Raw genomic sequence first — 10,823 nt, forward strand, 5'->3', positions numbered from 1 at the left:
ATTGTAGTGGGGTATCCAACTCGCTTCATTTTAGGCCAGATTTTCTCTACTGTGGCCTTCTTACAAGTTAGATACTTTAACTTTTGGCTGCGACGAACTTCCATGGCTTGAAAAAATACCTGCTCCACCGTGACACTAATGCCTAGGTAACGATGCTTTATAACTTAGAATTCACTCCAGTGAAATCCTAGATAGACGACCAATCAAATAAATGAAGTCATAAGATGCCATAGGAATTTTTTCGAACAAAATCAAAGCTTCGGTAGTTTTCCTCTGTTTCTTGGGTTTGATATCACGATCGGTTTCCATTAGTGACCTCACTCGATAATTAAGCAAAGACGTAAAAACCTGACATGATTGTAGTTAAATATAGAAATACGTGCCGTAACATTGTTAGAATTCCACTTTCAATCAATTGTAAGTTTAATGTTAGGCATACATAATATAATCGATATAATATATTCGAAAAACAAGCAAAAAATAGGATTTTGAAACGTTTTAAAATACAAACTTCATTTTTATGGAAACCAAGATATCTTTTAAAAATATAACCCGGATAGTTACAAAGATGAAAAAAACGATTCCAACCAAAACGAATTAAGCTCTGAAACATAATGTTACAGAAAAGTTATCACAGCTACTTCAAAAGTATTTTATAAATGTATTTTTTTATTTCAGAATAGGAAAATACCAAAAAACTGTATTTGAAATACAGAATACAAGATACATTCAAGTCGTGTATTTGAAATACCAAATACAAATGTATTTCGAGTACGTATTTTAAAATAGTTTAAAATTACCCCAGATTGGGCAGAAGCACAGGACACAAAAAAGAAAAAAAAAACAAAAAAGAAAAAAAAACAGAGTTAGGTAGGAGTCTCCTCTGAGGAAAGTGGATGTGTGCCACCGAAAATTTAGTACTGTGAGTGTTTTTTTATTTTTTCGTGTCCTGTGCTTCTGCCCAACCTGGGGTATTTTTATGTTATTTACCTCGTCGAGGAACATTTCGAAGTATCTATTTTAAAATACTTGTATATTGTAATACTGCCCAGTCCTGATTACTGGGTACCCCTATTATTGACCATCATCTCCGTTGCCTTCCGCCGTCCTAGAAACAACCCACGCGTACCTCAAAGAGAAGAAGACGTCTACGGCTCCCCTTATACACTATGCGTGCTCGGCCTTCTCGCAATCATCAACCACAGCCGTTTCTCCCCTTCTACCTCCCCCAAGAGCTTCTACCACCCTCCCTCAACCCGCCCGCAGCCGCGCCACCGGTTTCGTGGACAATGACCCACTGGGAACGCAGTTGTTGCACGTGGAGCTCTCTTGAGAAAAACCCGTGTCCTACGCCTCGCGGAGGCCAAAGCCCCCCACTCCCTCCCTCCTTTGCCCCCCCTTCCCATCAGAGAGCAGACCGGACCTCTCCTTCCCATCCCACGCCTCCTCTCCTATCTCACGGAATCCCATCCCCCTGCCGCGGCGAACGTCTTAACCCTATGTCGGCTGTTTGGAAAGGCGAGGAACGACTGAGGTCACTTGCCCCATTCAGCGGAGGTGAGCTTGATATGGATAGCGATGGGAATTGGGGGAAGGTTTGATGGAAAACCCGGCGCCAACATCGGCTCTCAGTAAGCGAAAGGCAGCAATAAATTAATATCAACATCTACACACTACCCCGCAAGCCCACACAATAGGTAAGTGGTAGGAGACGTTAGGATACCTGCCGTTTACAAGTAAAAGGATATGCTCTAGCGAAATTAGACCTAGAATTCATTAGAGTCCTTGATTTTCCGGGGAAAAAACGAATTCTCATACCCAACTGTTCGGAACAGTGGCGTAACTAGGAATATGCTTTGGGGGGGATGAGAGGGGATGAAGAAGGGCCCACCCACCACCCCCCTTTCAGGAAAATTTTGGAAAAATGACATACTTAAATAAATAAAAGATCGAAGCACTTTTCCACAACATTTTTTACTTGTGCTACGAAAAGTGCTACGATCTTTTATTTATATAAATATGTCTAACTTCCACCAATTGAATCTTGAATCTATTGAGCTTATCCGAAAAATGACATGCCTGCAAATACATTTTACATAATTTTAGCACTTATAATTTGTGTTTCATTAAAAGGTTACGTTAAACTTTACTATTAGTCAAAACTAGACATTAGTTTTGAATATAATTTTTTTATTTATATTTCTCTGAGGCTTTTGGGGAGGGGACGAGGGGGATCTATCCCCCACTCCCCCCCCCATAGTTACGCCACTGGTTCGGAAAACTATCTCTCTTCATTAATCGTTTCTGTCGAACCTGGAAATACTGTGGAGTTATAATACGATGTTCTCTGTGCCGTTCTTGTAGATATCTATTCTGAATTGGTAAAGCAATCTAAGCTTAAGCGCGCAGCCTTTGAGTCTGTAGTGGCTCCCAATCTAATTCGTTTAACATCCGTGTAACACTTTCCATACGCCCAAAGCAGTTGTTGACGAATGGCACTGCTTTTCATTGTATGTCAATAAGAAATCGGATTAAAAATTAAGTGTCTCACCCGAAGTACTAATCCTTACACCAAGGGTCTCTAAACTTTTCAACCCGAGGGTCTCACTAGCTATCAAAGAACAGTTGGGGAAAACTACACCTTCGAGGTCCAAATAAAAAAAAAATTAAAATATAGATATGTTGTTATTACTGATATTATACAAATAAACTTATTCAGGTCCTACCGCGTAGTACAGGTAAATTTCCGACGTTTCGCAACCCTTACTGTTCGCTTATTCAAAGGCATATGAACCCGAAACATAGGGAGATAGCCTGTACTACGCGGTAAGACCCGAAAAAGTTCAGTTTATCAACACTCCCGCCCGTAGGATATAGTGCCATAAAACGCTCCCCTGGAAACCATTCGCTAAGAGCAGAAGTAACACCATTCTCCATTTTTCCCCGCTCCTATTATATCCCATGTGAAGTTTGGAGCGATGATAGCGAGGGCGATGAACATATCTTTCACGAGCATTGAGATCCATGCACTCGAGGTGCTCTTCTGATGGAATTCAGTCATTGGAATTCGTTTTCCCCGGACAATATTAGAACTTTCTTAAATGATTGGTGGGACTAAATACCTGCAACTCCTAATCTTTGTGTTCTTATTCTTTCTGTAGCTAACGGCTGGGTTGCTAACACACCCAACACACGCCCATTTACATCTACATCTACATAGCGAGCCACCTCGAGGGTGTTTGGCAGAGGGTGATCAACCACCAGCATACAGCATGAAATTGGACACCCACATGCACACCACGCGGTCCGAAAAACGTCACGAATGCAAGCAAATTATACTATCATATACTGTGAGAAATAATAATAAAATTAAGAAACATGCATTAAGTTTTACATAACTTAGTGGGCTACACTACAAGTCATCTAATTTATTTATGAGTTCTAATGCTGCCGTCATAAACTCTTATCTATAGTGGAAAAAAAGCAATTCTGAATATGTCTGTTCTACAGTCTATCTCTCTTCCTTTTTTTAGACGGCTTGCGGAATAGTATGCATATGTAAACGAATTCAAGATGAGAAACCTTCATGTCCGTTAACCACGGATGATAAAAAAAAACTTAAATTTAAATTTTCGCTAAAAGCCATATTTGAGAGACGACCAATTTCAACTGAGGGTGGAAATCATCAGGATTGATTTTATTTTGAATTATGTTTGCTCCTTTTCAATAAATAATTTCTTCTCTTGAGATTCAACCCCTTGAAGAACGTCCTCCTCGTGGCAATCAGGGCACTGCTTCGATGTATATCATAATCCTTCCCGATAGTGCTACTCACCTGTCCATAAAGAGGCAATGACCTAAGCACTCACTCACTTCCCCAAATAGAAGCCCACTCGCAGGGGTTCTTTCACTCCGGGAGGAAGGATGCCGCGGGTTAGTTACGAGTCCCGCCGCGGCGCGACGTACGCTTCCCCCTCTCCCGACTCATTTATTTGTACCCTTTCTCGCTGGGAATGCAGCAGGGAGGGGATGGACGGTGGAGTAGGGGTACTTCCTCAAGTGAAAGCGAGAGTGAGGAGAATCCCTTTCCCTTTAAAGCGCGCAGGGCTCGAAAATGAAAGTATAAGGGAACGCGCCCGGGGATAAATTGACGCGTAGCTGGGGAAAAGATTTCGGGATGCAGACACAGTGGAAGGATACAAGAAATACCACATACAATGGATTGCTCTCATAAATTTAAATAGTAATTCTATTTTTATTACGTGCATAGATAATTAAGTTATTGTTATTAACGTATGCAAAATATGACTTCATAATTGGGTAGTTTCCTTCATCAAAGAAAACGAAAGGCATTGATTGCGATTCGTTACCCACCAGTAGTGTATTCATAATATACAAATTATTTGGTTTTAGAAATACCGGTTTACACGAATGTTAATGCTCAATTTGAAAACGGCCAGATTGGCGCCCATGCAATGCCACTCCACGTGACGTCACAGGGACCTAGATGCTATACGATTAGTCAGGAGTTTTACATCGTCTGAGATTACCAATGCATGCATGAGGCACAGACTTCAGGGAAATATCTCTTAATAATCACCTATTAAAACTGCCTAAGGCCGGAAAGTTTCCTTCGTTTGATAAGGTATTAATAGTCCTTATTTACGCCAAGCGCTACCTGCTACCAAAGGTATTCTGCTACCTGCTAGCAGCATGCATATATCGGCGTTCATAGCCTCGCACCAAGTTGGCCTCACACGGCGGCAGCTGGAAGCAGAATGACGTCACACGGGCTTTCCCCGTGGGGCAGTCTTGAAATATATGATCCCTTTCCTAAGCTATGCTTAACTCATCTTGGACAATAAGCGTAGAGAAAATATCAACGATAAAAATATTAGAAGAAGTGCATCTGATGTGAATTATTGGGAACTGAATAAAGAGAGGGTAGTGGAATCGACGACAATTTTCCTATCTGAAAATTATGAAAGATACTGTTATGATCATACTGTGTTGTTTTATTCAGAGCACACTTCAACAAATATCCTCATTAATGGAACAAAATTCTCTTTCTTTTCTGGCCCATATTATGTAATAAGGAGGCTACAGGGTTTTGGAATCCCGAGAAATCAAGGGCTGGACAACCTACTGGTAGTGACTCTGACAACTCATCTAACCTATCAGCACCAGGGTGAATATCACCTATTTATTTCAAGTCAAAATTAAGATTTTCATCGAAAGATGATGTGAAATTCAAATTATATAGCAGAGTGAGTGAAGAAATGCAACGACTCTGACGATCAGACAACAATTTGCAAAAACAAAGTGAAAATTTGCAAACTGCACTTTTGGTTATCAAGGATTTTACATGGAATTCGAATTAATTTAAAATGTCATGATTGCTTAAAAGTAAGAACTGAACAATTGTGAAAATAAAAAAAATATGAAACTATAACCTCAATAAAATACCAAATAAGAGTGCAGTGGTGCAGAAGGTACACATTCATGAGTCGCAGCTCTATTAGAGCGGTTTTTGCGCTTTCGGATGAAGAAAGAAAGGTCCCAACGAAATATTTACCCGAAAAGTGTAGTACCTACAAAAATGAAACTTAGGTTCCCCCCAAACACCGATTCATGATTAAGCCTTGCCTTTTCGAGTGCGTAGAATGAAATTATGCCGATGATTGATTCACTCAAGTAATATTTCGTTTCGCGCATTACATTCTTGAATTAAATGCGTACGTGTGCGCTCTGCGTACCTTATGCGCACCTACTGAACTCCTATATTGAATTTTAGTGCGGACACTTTTTAATATTAACGTATAATTAAAAAATATTTTTTTACTGAGGGCAGTTATTTTCGTTTTGCCCCGGTTGAATAAAAGTCAAATGCTTCCATCATTCATGGCCGAAATAGCTCAGTTGGGAGAGCGTTAGACTGAAGATCTAAAGGTCCCTGGTTCAATCCCGGGTTTCGGCATATATTTTTATTTTTATTCAGTCTAACGCTCTCCCAACTGAGCTATTTCGGCAATATGATTATTGTTTAATTATCCATTATCATGCCGGGGCAATATTTGAAAAAAATTGTCTTACCCTATCGAATATTTTGGGGAGCTGCTGCTAGAAGGGTCCCTGTTCAAATACCGGGTGAAGCCTTCGGAGACCCCTCTCAAAAATCCTCGGAATGCGCGGTGGACAAGGAAAAGGAACTGGCCGTCATGCAATTTCACATGCCTACGGCTTAGTCCCGGTGAGCTCTACCCCGACCTATCGGAACCAATCCGAGATGAATCAAAAAATGGCGAAGAGCCCAATTATTCCCTCTGGTCAATAATACAAGTCTCTTGTTCATCGCCTAACTTGGCATAGTGGAAAAATTAATATAACTGCCGAAACCGGGACTGATTCAGGGGCCTTTAGATTTTCAGTCTGATGCTCTAAGCTCCACCAAATGAGCTATTCCGTCACTGAATAGTGTAATATTTGAGCCTGCCTCAGGGAAAATGACAGAAATAATTCTTAAATATTCCACTTTTTAGGGATGTTGCAAGAGATGCCGCTTTTAAGTGGTTAGACATTGGAAGACAGAAGCTTTAATTCAAAAGTAGGGAGCTGACTTGAGAAAGAAGAACAAATTAATCAGTGGAGGAAAATTTTATGGGAAAATTGAAGACACCAGTAAATACATCAGAGAGGTAATACCGTCAGTATGAGATACGTTACTTAACAGGAAAAAATGACAGCGAGAGCCTATAGTGACAATGGACTCGTTCACCATTTCGAATTTACTATCGGCTGTGATAATGATTGAAAAATGTAGAGACCCGTAAATTTCAATTCTTTGATCTATCGTCTATTTCGCGCGCTATTCGCGGTGAAAAATCGACGGTCTTTACCATTTCGCAGATAAGTTGATGACTCCACGAACTCATGACGATCGTGTCTCCGGATAATTGGAGTAATATTAAGTATACTGTGGATGAAAAAAGAGGAAAGTGTAGATAGAGGTTATAGGGTAGATGGTGTCGCTGAAAAATGAATAATTTGAGAAAAATGAAGGGAAAATCATTGTATCTGGTCCTCAACATGAGCGCTTTCAAATTTTAACAGAACCAAGTTACCTAAATATTCGTATCCCTAAAGAGCGAAACCATACTTTTTGAACGTTTTGAAATTTTAGCTGGTCTTTGATAAAATGATAATCATTGGATACAAACTGTGACGTGATGCACAATATTAAACCATGATGATTAAAAAGTAGAATTGATACGAGTTTATAGAGGATAATTTGAGTATTTTTAGGTAGAGCGTAAAGGAAAAATGAGGTATAGATACTAGATTGAGGATCGGGTTGGTGTGGTGGCTAGAGTGTTGGCTTCCCACCTGGCGGACTCGGGTTCAAATACCAACGGTGGCAGAGAATTTTTAGAGACTGTCCTATCCCTGCTTGAATGCGATGGGGAGGACATTTCAAGCGCAAGACTCCGTCCGTCGGATGGTACTTTAAGCCGTGGTCCCCTTGGCGCCTTTCGTTAAGAGGAGGCGAATGCCGACACCGGGTTTCTCTCCACCCTTCCTTACCTACCCCCTCTTCATGGCGCAAATGACCTCAGCTGTCGGTCGCCTCCTCCAAGTACCATACCATACGATACAAGATATTGACGTTAGGTAAAATACACAGGAAAAATACGTGATATACCCGGGTTTTTCCTCCCCCGTAGGCTTTACGCAACCATACGATTCGGGCGAGGCTTCCGAACGCTGTAAATTCTGTGCAGAAAAAGTGGAAACTTTCGGCACAATTCTTATTTCCAGTTATGTAGTATCTTTAATATCGACATCGGGGTGATCGAAAAAAAAAGTTTTCCGGCGAATGCTGTAAAACTGCTAAAGTTATCAATTCAATAGAGAATCTGATTTCCCGTTTTCCTGATTCTGTATTATATGGCAAATGGACCCCTTTTAGAGCGCAAAGTAGTTTTATATCAGGACTATCAAATACGAATTCATCGGACGAAATAACCAGTAGAAGATCCAATGGTTTCCGGCTCAACTTTGAGGAAGATGAAGTTCACAAATGACAAAACGACTGCGTTTTCTTCCACGGACTTATTATATCGGTACGACATATTTCAACCTCAAGAGGCCATTTTCAAGTACCCAAGGTCCTTTTCAAGTACGCAAGGTCCTTAACAAGTAACCAAGTTACTTGAAAATGACCTCTTGAGGTTGAAAAATGTCGTATCGAGAAAATAAATCCGTGGAAGATAACCATTTTAAGAAGATAAGTCATTTTGTCATTTGCGAACCGGTAGTAGTGAAATTAGACCACCTTATCAGGACAAATTTAAACGCTGATTTCCATCGTGATCTATTGGCGAAGCCTAATTCCAGCCTCCTTCATACTTGCGTGAAGTGAAGGTGTAATTAATTCACATATCATGCGTAGTTTTGGTCCATTCCATCTATCCATCCATCGTAGTCTCCATGTAGGTGCTTTGATACAATATGGGAAAATAAAAACATTCACTGCTATGTTTTGAGTAGTATGTGGGTGGTTACCCAATTACACAATAAGAAAAAACTAAATTTCGATTATCTCAATCAAAGAGCTAAATGAAATGCGATAGGCACTTTAAGAGAAGTATAACGAATACATAACGATTGTCTTTGTTATTTAAGGAGAATGCCATATTTTGGAAGCTGCAGATTCAGGGTAGCTTTTTTCGGTACGATAATTAGGCCTAACAGTTTCTGATAAATCAAGCATTCACCAAAAAGAAAGATGAAGATATTAAGTCAATTATAAAGGGCATAATAATTGGTATTAAGGTTAGCTATAGTGTGGAACGGAACAACAGGCATTAGTAGTCTCCGTGGTGTCGTAAAAGTTTCCGTCAAAGACAGTGGGACTCTGAATCAGGAAAGAAACAAAGCGATGTAAATTCTACTTTTCCATGATTGTAGTTTTCAGCGACGTGGAGCATAATAAAAGAAATAATATGCCGGAGCCCGGGACTGAACCAGGAACATTTAGATCTTCTATATAACGCTCTCCTAACTTAACTATAACGATGGAGAGTTGCAAAACCATGTGGGTCTTTGTCTCGGGGCAGAACGAAAGTAATATTCCTACATTATTACACCTTTCGGGAAGCTACAGCTGACTGCTAGAACAGCCTCGAGTGCAAATATAGGGTGAAGCCTCCAGAGACCCCACTTAAAAATCCTGGTGGCCTACGGAAAGGAACTGGCCCCCAATGCACAGTGATTTTTTCACGCCTATGGCTTAGTCGCGGTGAGCTCTACCCTCACCTATTGGAACCGATCGTAAGCGAAACAAAAGGTAGTGAAAAGCCGAATCATCCCCTCTGGTCCATAATACGATTATCACTCAAAAAAGGATTGGATGTGACATCCAGTTTTAATTGGATAAGGGAAAGCTGGATGCAGTATCCGCTGCAACAGACACGGCAGCCAACGCGATTGGGTGTACTATCTAATTAAATTGGACGCTCGCAAATTGGCTGTAGTGTTCAAGTGTTGTTCCCCACACCAACCCCGAAAAGATCCCTCATCCAATAGTTAGATCCTACCGCCAACTTTATGGATAAGGCGACTAATATCGCCTCTACGTCAGAGTCATCGCTATAGCGACGGACTGCCAAACAGTTCTTATAATAAACAACTCATAAGTGCACATGTTTGGCGCGCTTGGTGGTAAGTAAATAGCTTTTAAGTTTGCTCTTGCAAGTGAGAAAATATTGCCATTCAATTCCAAATTTAATGCTTTTTTATATACTCTTAGAGCTCTTGAAGACGGGAAGATAACCGATAAACGATATGAATAACCGAGCTAAGGATTTTCTTGATGCTTGGGGCTTGAACTGTCTCGTGTACCGGTAAGTTTGCCTTTGTGTTTCGTTATTATGCGGACCTCTTATATTATTTCACCGTTCAAGATTTTATATTGTGGGTTGATGTTATCCATAGCTTGGATATTGTATTTTTTAACCCTAGCGTTTTCTCGAAAATAATTTCGGTCAATTTTTGATCACTAACATATGAATTATGCATTTCGCTACTAATTAAACGAATGCATTTTAACTTAGTGCATGTGTATTATAGTATCTCTGGTACTGAATAAAATGTTTATATTCTCATTTAATCCACTGATGAAAATTTTCAAGTAGTTTTCCATTAGATTTCAATTGCTATTGGATTGGATTACAATTTCATGCACACCGGATAACCTAAGTTCCACAATGCAAATTGAAATGCAGACACTTATGCACCAATTATACGAAGGGCTCTATCCTAAATGCATACAATATCATAGTGTAATATCAGACAATTGCTTTTTTCAGAGACCACTTTATTCATTTCATATCACAATTTCTTTTTCTCCTCTTCCTCCTTCCAGCTCCTATTTAAATGGCTTCCCTCTAACAATTCCCTCTCTCCTTTCAACAACTCATTGGCAACAATCCATGAGTATTCATTAAGCATACACATCCAATTAAGCATAAAAATTAAATAAACAATAGAAATCAAGCCATAAACATAATATCAAACGTTATAATACGTATGCACTGCAATACAGAGCTGTGTATCACGAAATTTTGAACTCATTCTCAGATCGAGGATAGAGACCTAGTGTCCATATTGCAAGCTGTGTAACATACACAGGATTTTTTGTATCATTTTTCTCCTGATCTAGCTATTCTTGATGTTTGCATGTGCAAAAAGTTAAGGGTGATTTATGTACTGTATAAATGGAGGAAGTAGCTTCTATCTATGAGGAGGAAGTAGCTTCCTTTTCA

At 39.9% G+C, this 10,823-nt stretch overlaps 1 non-coding gene across 1 annotated transcript; it reads left to right on the forward strand.

Moving 5' to 3' along the window:
- Positions 1-5,904: 5,904 nt before the first annotated feature.
- Positions 5,905-5,977, forward strand: Trnaf-gaa. The gene has a single exon. It is a non-coding gene; the product is annotated as a tRNA-Phe (tRNA).
- Positions 5,978-10,823: the final 4,846 nt, after the last annotated feature.

Source organism: Ischnura elegans, chromosome 3, assembly GCF_921293095.1.
Source record: "Ischnura elegans chromosome 3, ioIscEleg1.1, whole genome shotgun sequence".
NCBI lineage: Eukaryota > Metazoa > Arthropoda > Insecta > Odonata > Coenagrionidae > Ischnura > Ischnura elegans.